At 40.7% G+C, this 16,859-nt stretch overlaps 1 protein-coding gene across 3 annotated transcripts in view; it reads right to left on the bottom strand.

Annotated features, from left to right (window-relative positions):
• Positions 1-16,859, bottom strand: part of LOC126565322 (40S ribosomal protein S5) — a 326,252-nt gene that overhangs the window by 195,047 nt on the left and 114,346 nt on the right. The window contains exon 6 of one of the 3 annotated variants that reach the window (XM_050222490.1): positions 12,985-12,995. The exons of the other annotated variants lie outside the window; for them this stretch is intronic. The gene's annotated coding sequence lies outside the window, so the exon portion shown is untranslated. Of the gene's footprint in view, positions 1-12,984; positions 12,996-16,859 lie in introns of those variants that run through there. 3 annotated transcript variants of the gene reach the window in all.

Here is a 16,859-nt window from a genome sequence, read left to right on the forward strand (position 1 = left end):
ACATTGTTTGTATAATAAAGAATTTTTCAACAAAAAACGTGCGTGATTTGTTTACTTTTTCGAGCACTTTTGTTTATTTGCAAGTTTTGATCGCTTTCAACTAGATTATAGTTTTGTTCTTTAAGAGCAAATGGGTATTATATTTCATAAAAGAAAGTTCTATTACTTCCAAACCATTTAAGCATGTTTTGCACCTGCTCCAATTCCTACATAAAACACAACGCCATAAATTATCGATCGACAACTTGAAGGTAAGTACAGGGAGCAAAAGAAGAAAAAAAGCTAGCATGACGACACACTTCCCACGGCAACGCTTACGATCTTTTTCCGAAAGTTCAAACGCCCGGAAAGTTTCTTAATGCGAATCCCGGCCTTTTTTTCTACCCAACCATCTCTTCCGGTTACCAAACCTGAGACCGATCGGGGAAGTGAACCCAAAAGCATAGGAAAACCCTTTTCTTCAATTCACTTTTCGGGTTCATTTTTTCCCAAGTTTTGCTTCCATTTTGCGCTGTAAAGTGGACGACGATTTGCTGCCCCGTGCTAGTCGTAACCTGGGAAAGGTTGGCCATGTTCTGGAGACACCAATCCCTACTCATCTTACCTGGGACCTGTTGATTGTGTCGCAGAAAATCAGGAGGCTGGAAAAAAAAGGATCCATGGTCAGGATCGCATTAAGGGTTATTTGTTTCATTTTAGTCTTCGGGTACATGGTACCCCGATTCGATATGTAAACAATTCGGTTATATTACATTTATTAAGGGAACGAGAGAGCGTCGGTTGTGGGCGTCGGTTGTTGGGGAAGGAGAGAACCTCAATTACATAAATCATCCTGGGAAGTTGGGATAGAAATGACCGTCTTTACAAGACACTTAGCGAATGATTAGACGGTAAGGGTAGTAATCGAAAGCGTTAGATGATTCTGAATAATGACGGTGGGAATATTCGAAGAATTATTCAACCCTTTCAGTTTGGGTAAAATTTCAATTTTGGGATGTTTCAAGAAATTTAAGAGCTGTATTTGCTTGGATCCTATTTGAATTAACCTCTCAATAGTGTCTGTTCTAAGTATCAATAAAAAATCAATTATGTTAATAAATAATCAATTGATTTACTCTTAAATTTTAAACGCTTCTCATGATTTATAAAATCCTTATTAAAGCCGTTTAAGTTCTTTCGTAACAGTTCAACAAAACAGTTCGCATTACTCTAACCTTCAACATGGCTTCTCCACACAAGGTCCACCAATCGGAAGCTGGATCAGAAGAGTAAATAGTGTCCGAAAAAAGGTGCCATAATTTCCATTCCCATCTCGCCTCTATAACCATATCGATGTCACCACACTCTGTTCATGCACAGGCAATGGAAAGCGATGTGGGATGTACACAAATGATATGGACGATATTAAGAAAAAACACACCAATCTCGTTTAGGGAAAATCACTAGCCACAAGCCCCACCTTGCTCATCCGAAATCAACACTATCCCAGAAGCAGCAGCAGCAGTCATATTCACATCCGGCGTACCCTTAAAATGTGGTCTGTGGGCGAAATACGTTGGGCAAATATTTGGCAAAACCATCGTCCTATCCCAATGACCCGTTGGCAAACAATCTCCTAAGCCTACCCATCGGTTCTGCCCCGGAATTTAATTCAGCATGCTGCTTAGGGTGGCAGGAACATTTAGGGATAGTTCCTGAAGCTTCAGCTGGGATGAGAATAATCTATGCACCGCAGGGTGAGAAATCGCAAGCGAGAAAATACTAGTTTCAATCAGCTCCACACACAAGACGTTGAGTTTGAAGAAAAAGCGTCACATTGTTGCCTACTATTGATCAAATATACAAGACTTCGGTAGGGTTACATATATTTGATAGGAAGCTATTTAAAAACCTTCCTACATCGACAAAGAAAAAGTGTTATAAAAGATTACAGAATATTGAGAAAATATATCAACACTTAAACACATTTTAAACAAAAACATTTAAAACTAAAAATTGATTACTGCAGTTGACAAAAACAGTTTTTGTGACAGTTTACATCTGAAATGTTAATAAGAGTCCAGGATCTTTGCTTTTCCCAACTTGGGATCTAGCATCAAACAAAGCATAGAATCCTCTAGAATCCCGATTCTCTAATCTGCAAATTCTGTCCTTGGATACCTGGAATCTTGAGTATCAGCTCTCAGATCAGATTAAGCGGGGATGCGTTATCCTGGACTTCGGATCCCGTATTCCAAATCTGGTTTATCTAACTCATCGTATCATATCTAATATTGAACAGAAATGTTCCTTCAAATTTATTACTTACAACTTTCATCGTTTGATATATTTTCAAAATAGTAAACCCCTTCATGTCCATGTCTTAATTTTTCTCACCACGATGGGTAACAGTTGATCCTAGCCAACACCTTCACGACCACTTTCGCGTGCACAACACGCGTGCTCCGAACGCGTGTTGATTCTATGACTGAACTAGCCCCGTCACACACCGCCCGATACGTACACGAGGCGCGAAATCAGCACACGAAATGATTAATGCATGATGTATGCTTAATGTACAACACACCTGCCGCGTATGACGTCATACGGCCGCTCCAATTCATGGCAGCCCGGAACAGCACATTGAAAGCCGAGGTGTCCGATATAAATTCATAATGAAGTCAATCTGGCGAGCTTTCACACGCATCGGGGTCACTCTGGATCTGATAACTTCTTTCTAGTTTTGGGGAGGGGGGAGAAAGTGCATCGAAGCATGACGCTTTTGATTAGCTGTGTGGTACATCATTCCGCGGCCACCAGCTACGCTTGACATTGTGCACTAGCTGGAAATCGACGTCTGGAGTAGTGGAGATTTACAGGAAGAGAGAAAGAGAGAGAAAGTTTTAGCATTGGCACGTATTCATGCTGAGGTTCCATGGCACGTAGCCTTCGCTCCGTTTTCCATTCGCGATAAAACCCAATTCCAACGTTTCACCACCAGTATCTCGTATCTGGTTCGTATGATCAAACGCCACACAGCGTGTGGCGCTACTGGTTTTTGTCGTTTGTTTTGCTTTCGGTTGAAATGTAATCGCATAAACGAGTATCTACCCCGTCACACATGAAAGAGATTAATTATTCCGTCTGTAGATGAGCGCGCACATTATCTCGTAATGACATTTACCGCCATCGCCACAGTTGAATTTTGGGACGTGTGCTCCAGGCGCGACAGACCAGATCAAACCGGAGCACCTTCCCGCTTGAGGTGCTGTTACATTTATCGTAAGATGTCGTCGATAGAGAATCCGGGTCATGGAAGCGGCAAGAAGATGATGAATGGGAAATAGTTGACTTTAATTACCAGCTGAGATATGATTAGCCGCGACGGACTGTACCAAGAAGCGAGTAGTGGCGTAGTAATACGAACTACGGTTGGGTTGTAATTTGTATTATTTTATTGCGAAAACTGAATGGCATGAGAGTATGGTGTATGATGTTTACACATGAGACTTGTGATCCTTTTATCTTTCTGACGGTCTACACTAGAATCTACACTTCAATCGTATAACGAAAGTAAAATAAAGTACATCGAACGCAGCGATATTAATACAGGTAAAGCAATAGGATATTATCACACAGTCATTCCAATATTTCGTGATCCATAATTGATGATACAACGAAAGAAAGTTTGCACCAAAAGGTAATAGTAAACCCTGCTGAGTAATGCTTCAAATATCGAGTGATTGCAGAAGAATCCGTTGCGCCCGTTGCTGATGCAATCAATTATTGCTGGCGCCAGGCAAATGATAGACCACGGATGTAACCTTACACCATCGATGTAACCACATCGATGAACCACCGAGCAAAAAATCCAATCAGAACAACAAATCGAGATATTTTCTCACACCTCACCCTGCTCACTCTCTTAATAAATCTTTCCCATTTTTTTGCACACGACACCAGGCGCCTCCATCGTACGTTTCTTTGCCTTTTGTCGAACAGTGCCTTTCAAACAAAAGCACAAGCGGGATATTTTTTCCTGGTGAATCGTTTCCGGTGTCTGGTATCGGTACTCGGAAGCTGCACCCAATGCTGGAGCAGCTTATTGACGGTAGAGGTAATATAATTCCTCGGTGTGAACTTCCGCCGAAACCAATATCGTCGTCGAACACACCGGAACCGATTGGCATGCGAAGTAAACAGAAAATTGTGTGGAAATGAGTGCTTTCAACAATGGTGAGCAGGATGTAATGGGCGGAAGAAAAAATAAATCAAACGTCTGAGGGTAGAATCTACTTCGAGGTACCATAATCTCGTTTGTTAGCATAAAAGAAACTTTTAGTCATATTTATTGGAGCTTCCGAGTATAAGCTGTTGACGCTGGCTCCCACAATAGCCTGACGGCAGTCGGGCATGATCAGTTTGCTACCCTTACACAAAATTTGTATAAGAATTGCCGATGTAATTTAATAAACAACCGTTTACATACACACATGTGATAACAATGCATCATATCACGTTCTCAACGCTTGAAAATGTAATGGTAATGCTCGCTAGCAATAAAGCAATTTTCCCTTTATTGTTCTGTTTCGATTCTGTTCGATCCGGTACAACCACACCGCAATGATAATTTTCTATCGCAATTCCGATTCACAGCTGAAAGTGACCCACTGCTCTGCTAGCTGCTAACATTCCACATGCCATTGTGCTTCGTGTGAACCAATTTGATACGATTGACATTAACACCCATATTGGAAAATCGTTATTGACCTTTGCCGTTCCCATTGAGGGTGTGTAAGTGTGGGTTGTTGTGAGGTTTGTTACGTGCGCGAAACCTTTTGCCACAACGTGACTTTTGTGCATATCGAACAAAACGAACGGGTGCTTAGTGAGTTTTTGTTCTTGCACAATCTGTTTCTGTCGTCTTTCAAGTTAGTTGGGTATTCGTTTTTTTTTTTCTTTTAAAAAGAAAACATTTATGTCAAACAAGTACTTACGATGGAAACTTTTTTAACAAGAAGCTACAAATAAAGTTCAAAGTTCTGAAAAAAAAAGGAAATTATTGACGATTTCACTAATTAACGGCATAATACACATTAAAAGCCTTTGTTTCAAAATGAAAACCTCTAAATATGTTTTGGGAAATGAATTATGGATATAGTTATTATTCATTCATTCCCTGTTAATCACATAAATAATGGTTTCACAATGGTTTTCCTCTAAGCCTCTGAACGTCATGTATTTGGCCATTCCATTTCTAAACTTTTTTAATTTTCTCACGAAGCAGTTTTGTGATTAATCATTCGCATCATACCGCTCCGTAAGGTTGGCGACAACAGTGAAAGCTGCTGGAAGGATAAAAATAATATTTATCGTTTCAAGTATGTCCATTATGACAACTGTGCAGGAAGAAAATATTGTGTTTTAGATTAAATCATAAATTATTCTTACGGTTTGTTGTAAATGTCAAGAAAATTCATTAATAGGTTACATGTTTATCACGAAGGAATGCCCGTTAAAAACCATCAAACCAATTCTTTTGAAAAATATTTGCTGAATATACTCAAGAGATAGTTTCTAGTTCTCAAGTTCTCAAGAGAAAGTACTCAAGGAGTTTCTAGGCGTTGTGCAATTTGAATAATAGTATTGGGGTAGAAAAATCTCCTTCAAACTTCATTTTAATCGTTTTAAATTTCACTGCTTCAAATGTACAAAAGCAGCTAACCAATTCTTTGTACGATTCAATTAGTCTCCTCTATCGTGTACCGATGTTGCCACACCAGCTCCGCACAACAATGTGTTTCATCAGCTGGAAATTAATTTGCTTGCAGCCAACACAAACCATATCTCGTACGATCAACAATCGGCATACATAATTTCTCATCTGTCTACACCTGTCATCTGTCTGCTGTTCATCTGATACCTAGCATAACGAACCCCGAACTCCCATTTGTCCTGTGACAGAATTGCAAACTAATGCTACATTTAATTCCAACCTCTCTTTCACGCAATGACGACAAATCTATCTGCTGACCTTTGATAAACGTATTTAGCATCTCATCGGCATCGTCGGCTGACACGATGAACCGAAAACGTTCGCCACAGGCGGCCTCGACCCATGTGGCTCCTGTTGCAATGAGACAACTCATCCACAAATAACCTTTCTCGCTCATAATTCATCCGTACACATTTCGTACTGCACTCTAGTTGCCCGTTTGCAGATTGTGAAAACAGCAGATTAATCTACCGAACGCGGGTAACGGTTCCAAGCACATTCAATTTCCTTGCCGTGGGGGCTGAGATTATCTTTGATTTATGTGCCATATGCAGGATCATGATTCATGCTTCGGTTCAGTTATTAAGGATGTAAGATTGATGCGAAGCGTCCGGGATGAAGTGAATTTTAAATTAAAGCTGCAAAGAATTCGAATCGGGATGTCTCGCTTGCATCGCTTTTTGCATTATTAAATATGAAAAATAATACACTTCTTCTACAACTTACCCAATTTATAGCAAAATTTCCAAAGTAAAAAAATGCTGCTTTTCATTTTCATTTCAACATCTATGTTCTCTTTGTGAAGAATAGCTACTTGAACTTACTTCTTCAAGTATTTCATCTTTACCACTTTGGAAAACTTGCTCTTACAAGTACACTTGCTCAAAAGCTACCATGAACGAGTTTCTTTGGAACAAAAAAAAAAACAAACCCTTCGCTTGAGCTAGCCATTTCACAACCATCAAATCTCTGCACAAACAATATAGGATTGCTGAGTATGAAACTGCTCTGGTTCAGTTTTTGGGGTGGAACTTTGACTCGTTTAGTTACCTTGGACTTGAACAAAAGTTCATGTCACGTTGCATGATTCTCCTTTGAGCAGTTCGCTGCTGAAGGGCCAAAGCAACTTTAGCATCGGTTTTTGATATGCCTTACCAGGTGCTGTCAACTGTTGGGAAAACTTTGCCGTACTATCGATTTCAGGTTTAAGTTTTATTTGTATGGATTTTCTCGTTTGCCTTTTTCTTGTTATTTCAATTTAAAACTCTTAAACATTGTTCATTTAATAGACATTTGGCCAGGTGCTACATAGGTGTCGACGAAGAACGAAATTTCCCCGAATAATGCTCATCTTTAAATATGTTCATCAACCCAAATCAAACAGAGACGGTAGTCAAAACAAATTCTTCAAATTATGAGCATAGAAATAAAATTCATAATGTGCTTGAAGCGTTTTATAATTTTCACTCAAATCCCAAACAATTACCAAATAAATTATTTACGTTCTCATAAACAAATAACACTACAACACATTGTGATTGCTTCTTTCAATAAAAGTTTGCATTTCCAATTTTGCACTAACCACATTGGCAACGATTGTATCAATTTCCTGCCACACAGTCCTCGAGTCCTCGAGTCGAAATCTCACCTGTCGTCTAGCATGGGAAAAAAACGGGAAACGATCTCGTGTCGGCTATTCGTTCTATCAATCATTTCGACGAACCTCTGATTCTGGAAACGAATTTGGGAATGTTGGTGCATTGAACGGAATGTTTTACCGCGCCTTATGGAATTACCCCCCTTCATATGCATAGCAATGTACCTTGTCATGTGCCAAAAAGCGTGTGTGGCTACATTTTCAATTTCCGTCAACGAACTCAATCACAAACACGAACGCCGTGATTCCCACCGTATTGGGAAAAATGTTTCAATCAAACTTGTTTACATACGCTACCTACTCAACTGACAACTCTACCTGCTAGCGAATTGTGCGGCCATTGTGAGATGAAGAATGATGGAAATCGATACCTCACTTACTCTCGGCTCCAGCTTCATTTTGCTGCAACACTTTTACAAGCTAACAAACACATTAGCTTCCCGTAGCTTTCGGATGCACCTGACAGCAAGATAAGAATTGCAATCTCACATGCAACATCGCTCCGTCCGCCGGTTGCATTTGTTGTTGACAGCCTTTGCAGTGTTCACGTCCACGTGGCACGCTTTGGGCGAGTGCTTTACCCATTTTGTCAACAAATATGTTTCATTCTTCCCCATCACCTCAGGGGCAATCTCGTGTTGGTACCGTGTGTGGATAGTTTTATCACAACTGAAATGTTGGTGTGTGTGTATGTGGGAAACATGCTTTTTTCTTTACGTCGGTTGTAACAGAACCGCTTTACACAGGAACGGTGTGTATGTGTGTAATTCCCCATCGGGGTAGTGTTTTCTGATAGAGAAAATGTGAAAATTCCTGGTTTGTACCATTCCTATATCACATTACACCCATAGCCGATGGTCAAAATCAAACATGGTACGATGTTCTGTACCAACTGTTTGGACGATGCGGTTGCTTTACATGTGCTGTGGGTGGGTGGTCGACTACACACGCGATTTTGCTGTCAAGAGATACGTGTTTCGGAAGGTGTGCCGGTTAAGGACACAGGTTTAGTGTGTACGTGCTCAGCACAACGTCTGCTCTTTCTAGCGCTAGCATCACCATTATATTCTTCCCGCCGCCAGCTATGCGTACTCGGACCAGCTTATAATTGTCCTTATTCTACAGCTTCCGGAAAACTACAAAAACAAACTTCCGAAGCAACACTAATGTAACGTATCTGGGCAATGTTATTTGAGTTGCGGTTCGAGCAGACAGAATCCTTGGTTATCTTGTGGGCAAACGTGTCGGTTAATTAGTGTGGCTTACGGGTGGATGCTGTAACGTTCTAGGTTTGCTAGGAATAGGCCAATCATTATCAGTCTATGGGCAGGGCTCATTCGAAAAATACTCTTTGAAGTTGAAAATATGTATAAAAACACCCAAATAAAGTGGAAAATATTAAACGAAGTGCCAATTTTATTTAATCGAAGATAAATAAACTCAACTCATTCGTATGTTTTCCAGCTTTGCTTCCTTCACACCTACATTCATTCCATTAATCATACCGACTGCATCCACTCGATGTACTTCAAAGAGGCGAAAATGAAGCAGCAAAATGAAAACATGCTCGAGCAATAAAGCAAAGTGTAAACTGTGTACCAATGATCGCTTTATTGGGTCATTCTTCATTTGTCGGTTCTTTTATTTTGCCAGCATGATTTTTGCCATCATGAATCATGCTCGATACTGGCCGTTCTTCAGTGAATAAGAACACAAAAACGCTCTTTTGAATGTTCAAACAGTGTGATCAACACAAACAGGAACAGTTGATGAGAGGAAAATGGATTCACTTATTATAAAAGAACTTTTCATTAAAATCATTAAAATTACAATGAAACCTCTTTGGGCGAAGTATAACGCTCTCACGACTTGGAGTAAAAATGTCAAGAAAGTTTAATCTCAGCTTAAACCGCCGTCTGACATTATCTCATCACTTCATTACGAGGATTACCGCGAGCTTTTTTATTAAATTTTCACACAAACACTCACACACTTACACACAGTAGAACGCTTCTTGCAGCGTTTCGGGTGGACGGCCAACAATCATTCAAACTGACACTCGTGCCAGTTTTCTCTACATTTTTCCAACCCATTAACTTCCCTCACCCTGGAGATCCCGAAAAACCAGGACAACAACGTAGGGATGTTGTGTTGCTTTACTTCATGAATTATGGTTATTAAAATCATAACTCATCCGCTGACGAGCGCAAAACTACAGCGAGGTGGAACTACTGGTACTGGTGCTTCTGCTGGCCCAAAACCGACCCAGAAACCAAAGCCCTAGAGGATGAACGAACCTGAGTCGTTCGGTTAGTTGTGGTTTGACATTTATGGTGACTTCCATGTCCTAGGAAATCACGGTTCGTTTACTTGATTGTTGCGATGGCTGTGGTTTTTGGTGGTAGTCCGAAGTTAACGTCAACCGGGAAAATGCATCGAAGCACATCGGAATGTTGAGTTACTGTAGTGTAGGAATGTGTCTATTAGCTAAGCAGCTCTTCTTATTGAAGGTGTATGTTGATCTTCGTGATGAATATCGATACAAATATCTAAATACTGGGGAACTGCTCTTGAATTTTCTTGTCTCCAATAAATCATTTTGATAAAACCTCATCAAATCTCATCAAAAAGTGTCACAAATCTAGAAAAAGTAAATCGTTAAAGCAATACTTACATGTAACTACCTTCCTCAAGAAATTGGACATATCGTTGACATTAAAACCTTCTACTCAAAAAGCATTCCAGTGCAAGAAACACTCGAAAGCGAAACCACAAAGCACTACGCAAGAAAGCTTTTTCGCCACCGAAAAATCTTGCGGCAGCTCACATAAGTCACCGACCGGAATGTCTTTCATCTGTCAAGTGCAGGAAATGATCGGAGTGAGTACCATCGTTGACTACCATGCTACGATGCTCCCGTGCAGAGAATCGTTCCCCAACTGCCGAAGCAAAGGAAAACACGTGACACGATGCAAAGTAAAATCATCTACCACCAACGTACCTTTAAAATATCCGGCATAAATCCTATCACAACTAAGGGGATCGCTAAGGACGCTAAGCGGATGTATGTGGTACGGTATGTGGTATGATATCGGACGTATCGTCCTGGGACACAACCATAGAAAGCTAACTCAAGTACGCCCTGCGACACACAATGGCAGCGGAGCTTAAGGCAAATTTTGTCTTCAGCCTTTTACAGTACAAATTTCACTGGAGGGTGTATCATACACACAACGACAAACATAAATTTTTCGGGCTTCTGGTGTTACACTGAGAGTGTTTGTGCTTTTTTTTGTACTGGAAGTCTTGTCCTTGCTTTAGCTCGTGTAACTATGTACTGTGAAGACTTAGCAATTGGGGTGCAAATTTTTGAGCTCGAACTAATAAATTTACATTGCTATGCTATCCTTTTTTCTATTACTGTAAATATATTTTTGTCTCTTTGGCTTACCGATCTGCTAGGTATTGTCAGCCACCAAGTATTTTTCTTAATACGAAGAAACAGTCCGAATGGAATTTGAACCACGGTCCGTTCATTAGTTTCTTTCTTATTATTCTTTTGATTTCTTTGAGAGCTTAAATGACAAAAGTAAAGCACAGAAAAGGCTAGAAAGTGGTTAATTCATCATAATGCCTTAGTAATATAAAATGGATTTGGAAAAGCTTGAAATAAAGCTTAAAATAATTATCAAAGACGTTGCTAATCTTAGATCTTTACCAAATTAAAAAAAATCGCTTTATAATTGCTTTAAAATGCCATCTGCGTCACCTAATTGAACGTCACATACAAAATTCCATGAAACCAGTTCAAAATACCTTTACAATTTCACAAACATCCATGTTGCGTACCCATCCGAAAGCTTTTGAAGTTCCGTGTAACGGTCTAAAACGATTCCCGCCCTCACAAGTCCTCAAACCAATCGGAAACTGCTCCGTTTCGAAAGAACCATATGCGTCACGAAAAACAAAAAGTCATTATAAAGGAATGCGTGTGTGATGGTTTAATGGTATTTTTCCACCGATTTTCTTTGCCGAGCTGTTTGGTGGATTTGGTTCGGTGCTTCCTTCGTGCGAACGGACCCATACATTACCATAACCATGGTGCAAGACTACGTCAAGCGTTCGTTCGAACGTTCGCCAAATGTGGTAAGTTAATGAGAGTTTAATTAGATTTCATAAGTATATTAACCATTGCATTAAGGGTAAACAGTTTCAAATTCAAAACAGTTTTTTGCACCATTTGCAACACATCATTCGGTCGATCTTCATTTACGTTTCAGTTAAATTAGAACTTCCTCATTTTCCTTTCATACCAATAATCTGTTCCGCACTAAGCAAAGGTTGTAAACGAAAATCCCCAAAAAATCAATACCCAAAAAGATTACATCATTCGGATTTACATCGTCAAACAACATCGAGTATGCTAAATGCTGGGCTCCGACAAATCTCCCAGCATCCATTCATCGTTCCAATCCATCATTATCATAAAATATTTATAGAAAACTGTAAAATCTACATGCTATCACAACCTCAAACAGATTGCCACCTTGACAGTGCGTGTGTTTTTTGGGTTATTCTAAAGACTGAAGGGTTGTTTGCACGAACACAGCCACATAAATTACTTCGCCACCATAGGCAACCGTAGCGTGCGAACACGTTTTCCGGTGTGCTATATTATTTTACGATCAAAGAGCATCACGGAGCTTTGGCTCCACTCGACGACGGGGACGACAACCGTGTGAGTGAAAATGGCGCCGAATAAAAAAGGATTGTGTTCGTGCTGAGCGGAAAAGCGACGATTCGCTTTAAGATTATCGTCTTCAAAAGCACCGACACAAGGCGGTGAATTTTGCTGCATTGAAATACATTCATCGAGCAAAATAAAGGCTAGAAGGTTCGTTTTGTTTTAAGATTCATTTGAGATTATTGACAAAGGGAAATTTTGATGTAGCATAGAGCTTTTGGATAAAAAATACCATCAACTTTCCAAAGTGCTATCAGCGATATGGAAGCACGTTTGACTTTTAAATCGTTCCGAATCGCCTATCGTTTGCCACACGCAGCCTTCAAAGAAGACCTTCAAAGAAGTTTGTTTTTGATTAGTCTGTTGTCTGGGCCTGTTTTTACTCGGTCGGGTGGCCATTTATTATTCCTCTTTTCGAGTAAAAATTCTCAATAATTGTGTCCGAAAAGTTTACACCACCAGCGACGACACTGTTCACTGAGTCTGTTATCTTTAGATTCGACGAATTTTTTACTCCCTCGTACGCTGCCGGAGGATTTCTAAGAAATCAGATGAAATTGTAAAGAAGATGATGGCTAAATCATTAAATTTGCTGCGACGCTTTTGCAAACAAAATGAATACAGCAAAAACATTCGCAAAAATGTGACCAGCCAGATAACAGCTGGCGATGTACCGCATTTATGCTTCGCTAACGACCAACCCAATGTAATCCATCAAGCCTAGATTCCACAAATTTTGAAAAAAATCTCGATAAAACTCGCATACGAAATTCGAAGCCTCTGTTCGCCAGTGTACTTTGTGCGTCTATGTGTGTATTGTAGCTGCAATCGAAAAAGCCATTTAGGCTTCCGCACGAACTCAAAGTAACACCTAGATCCCAGCCCAACCCGAGGTCCCCGAGTCGAGTGTATGTTTATGCAAATGTAATCAGTAGCAAACATTACGCGCTAATGGCACCGAACACTCAGATACTGGTTGGAAATTATAATCGATTAATCGAACGCAATTTTCGAGAGCCGATTGAGAATGGTGTGTTTGAAGATGAGGCAAAAGAATATTGTCGGATGAGAGGCTCGAGAAGAAGAGTTCTGGGTGTTGATTGGGAGGGTGTTATTCCTTGTGATGAATGTTAGAAGCTTCGAAAAAGGATAAGACTGTTCTTATTGAGTCCTTAAACATGTCGTCTTCGAACAAAGATTGCTCCTTTACGTCACCAAAGCTTCTAACAAAGCTCCCAACACAATCTCCTCACATTTTGTGTTGACATTTTCCACCCAACGTATTCAATATTGCTTTTATTATATTATTATTTTATCTCTCCCCTCGTTAAAGACCCCTGCAAGTAAACTGGCTCAAAAATTCCATCCAACCTGTGCTTTTTGGGCCTTTTGCTGCTCCAAGACATCGTCTGCAGTTCTTCGTTCGTCGTCGTCTCTAACGATTCTGTAATCACACACAAAAAGCAAGACAAGGCTAAGGACAACGACGAGTGTACGAGGACCGAAGTGGATCCGATGGCATCATACTTCATGAAGGAAAGGTGGTCCTTATTTCCTTCCAGCTATTACGTTGAGTTATACTCTCCCGTTGCCAAAAGGAGTTGTTAGCGACCAGACGAAAACAGAAGCAAAACTGGAAGGAAATAAGAACAACGAACGCGAGAAGTTGTTTTTGCATCGCTTCCACCGCAGGTTGTTATTCTATTCCGTTCCGTAGTCCGCAATGGAAAGGAGCTCGTTCTGCGGAGATACAAGAAAAAGATAAACAGCAAGTAATACTGGAAAGCATGTTGAAGAAATATGTATATTCGTAACAATATTCATGCACTTTTCTAAGGGGATGGAAGGAATACTTCGTCAGTGGATGCCAGCTAAGAGGCAGGTTCACTCTTTAAAAAATGGATTTGTAGCGAAAAAGCTGGAAAAGCGCGAAATGGAAATGAACTTTACTGCAACATGATAAGTGGACACTGTAGCGAATTTTTCAAATTTTCCATTGCAATCAGCCTTATCCTAATGAATCTAGCCTCAAATACTTCCTGCCGGTTATTTAAACTGTCATCAGGGACTTTTCATTATGACGCCAGCTGAATTGACACCTGCTGAATGATTCAATGCCAACCGATGTCATCTGGTGTCATCAGCCCTTCAGCACGCCAGGCCTTCCAACAACTGCGCCTATCGTGATCGAGCCTCACACAGCCTACACTCTATTTTTAATACCCTTCAGTGAATACAAAACCCATCCTTGGGGATTCCCTTCCTTGTACTGTGAAGGCTCATTCATGCGAGATTTTACGCAAATAACCACCTCCGTGCAGAGAGGCACATACCAACACTGTCAACGGAGACAAATTGAACCGAGCTACCTGTCGTTGCGTCAATGAAACTCATTCAGTGTATGCACTTTATCGCACTTGCTGTGTCTTGCTGTGTGGTTGGGCGTCATTTTTCTAAGGATGCTTCTTGCTCGTTCTCTTTTTTATTGGATGGATTTTCTGGAGCACTACTCTTCATGGAGCACTCCTTTCGCGGCGCTCCTGCTTCCATATCGTGAGGATGTATTCATTCGATCAACTGCTTTGTAAACACGTTCGTTAACAACACACAGAGAGTAGTTGTCCGTGGGCGATTGCAAGTCTCTATGCACTGCTGGGGTTGGGAAAAATGACATCCAGAAGGGTGTTGGATATTACTTTTGGAGATGAGGAGCAGTGGGTTAGAAGAGCAACACGAACACCATGTGCACTATTTGTTGAACGTAGGCATTACATGGAGGCTCAGTTTAGTTTGCATTCCGTCAAAGTGATGGCTTCCTCGTATCACACACTCGATAGACACTATCTTGTCTGCATACTTCGACATGCCATGGAGGGAGCTTTACATGGAAAATGAAATATGAACAGATCCTCAAGAAAGTGTAGCTTTCGATGTGCTTCAATATTTCTCTCCGTTCCGTTGCACGTGAGCTCAATGAATAAAGAGCCCGAGTCTTCGCCAAGAAGAGCCTGAAGGTCTTTGGATGAGCATCGCAAAGACGGCAGATTTAGGATTTCCTTCCTGAGGCTTGTCATGGTTGTTGTTGTTGTGTGATGAATATCGTGGAAAATGTACAAGTGAGCTGCAAAGAGACAAAGAGACCGACATGGTTTGTGTTGGTGTGTCATGAAGAGCACTGGTGTGACTGGAGTGACGAGAAGATGAATGCGATTCTGTTTGTGCTGCGCCTGTTGGCCAGTAAATAATATCTCGGGGATAGTTTTTCTTCATTATTGTTTAAAAGTTTTTATGGTTTTTAACCTTAATGCAGTGAAGTTCATTTCAATTTTCCTACTAAAGCGTGACATCTGAACTTTCTTCCAACTCCCATTTATTCCTCTCTCCAAATGCCGTCAAATCAAACAGAAACAACAACGCTAAAACAATCGCTGATGATGATAAGTCATTAGCATAAAAATGTATCATAAAGATATAATGGGAATGTAATCTTGCTTTACGATTATCTAATGACTTTTCATGTCCTTTCGGCCGGCAAAGCCTTGAAACCGGCCGGTCCGTCGAATCATGCCGAAGGAGCATTAGCATGAGTCGGCTGTTCAGGACTTGCGGGATATTGATTGTGTTTCGTATTTGTGCTGTGTTTGTTCGAACGTTTCAACAACGCTTTGTTGGTCTCTTTTTGTGTGTGCTTTTCTCTCTCATTTCCCCAAGTCAATGCATTTGCCATTGTGTGAAAAGAAATGTTTCATTTGATGAGCCATCATACACAATCTTCGTTCACCTTTTCGTTGAGGTAAAAAACGACTCAACACACACACACACATACCTTAAGCATCAGTTGTTGATGAAAGCCATTCAGCTGACCACAATGATGCAGTGACTTTAAAGGGCAGAAAAAAGCACATCACCACCACAATCACAACTTTGGTGCTCCAATGACTCTTGCAGATGGGTGGTGAAACAACCGCCACCAATCCCCAGACAAACAAAACCCAGCGACAACACCTGGCGCCCTACGTTTGCCCTCGGTTGTTGGGTCAGAGGAACGGAGAACGTTTTGTCACCGCAGCTCCTTCGCCCTTCCTTGGTGGATGTAATTCGGTGGGTCCGAAAATAAATCACAAACACGCAACCTGAATTATTAGCGTGCTGCGTTTTTCGATCATTCGTTTGCAGCATTTCTTTGCCCTCTCTCGCTCGGACCTGGGCAACTTGGGTGAATTATACTCAACCCCACTCGTGGCAAAACATTTTTCAGAGTTTTTTTTTTTTTTTTGTTGCCTTTGCTAGGAAACTTTCCGTCGCAAACTAATGCGACATAACAAATGCTGTAATTTGCATAACTTGCTTCTGTCAAAAAGTTGATTGTGTGGGTCGATAACGATCGTTTTTTACTCTGATTCGTTGACGAGTTTTTAATAATTTTCCTTTCCACTTCGATTAGACTGAATTTATGCTCTTGTTCATGTGGCTTGTAACAAGTGTCACACTAGACAAACAACTCCACCCTCTGTAATCACTTTCATCTCAGGCCACGCTTATCATCAGCCTTAATTTATCATCGTCTTTCAACGCCATCGAAACTTCAAAAACTAAATTTGATCAAATTAACGCCCATGCCTCTCCATCCCTCCTCTGCCCACCACCACCCCCAAGGTGGCCCTACCGTTGTTGTGTTTGCATCGAGTTAAGGCTGATGAAAA

This window comes from Anopheles maculipalpis, chromosome 3RL, assembly GCF_943734695.1.
Source record: "Anopheles maculipalpis chromosome 3RL, idAnoMacuDA_375_x, whole genome shotgun sequence".
In the NCBI taxonomy this organism is placed as follows: Eukaryota; Metazoa; Arthropoda; class Insecta; order Diptera; family Culicidae; genus Anopheles; species Anopheles maculipalpis.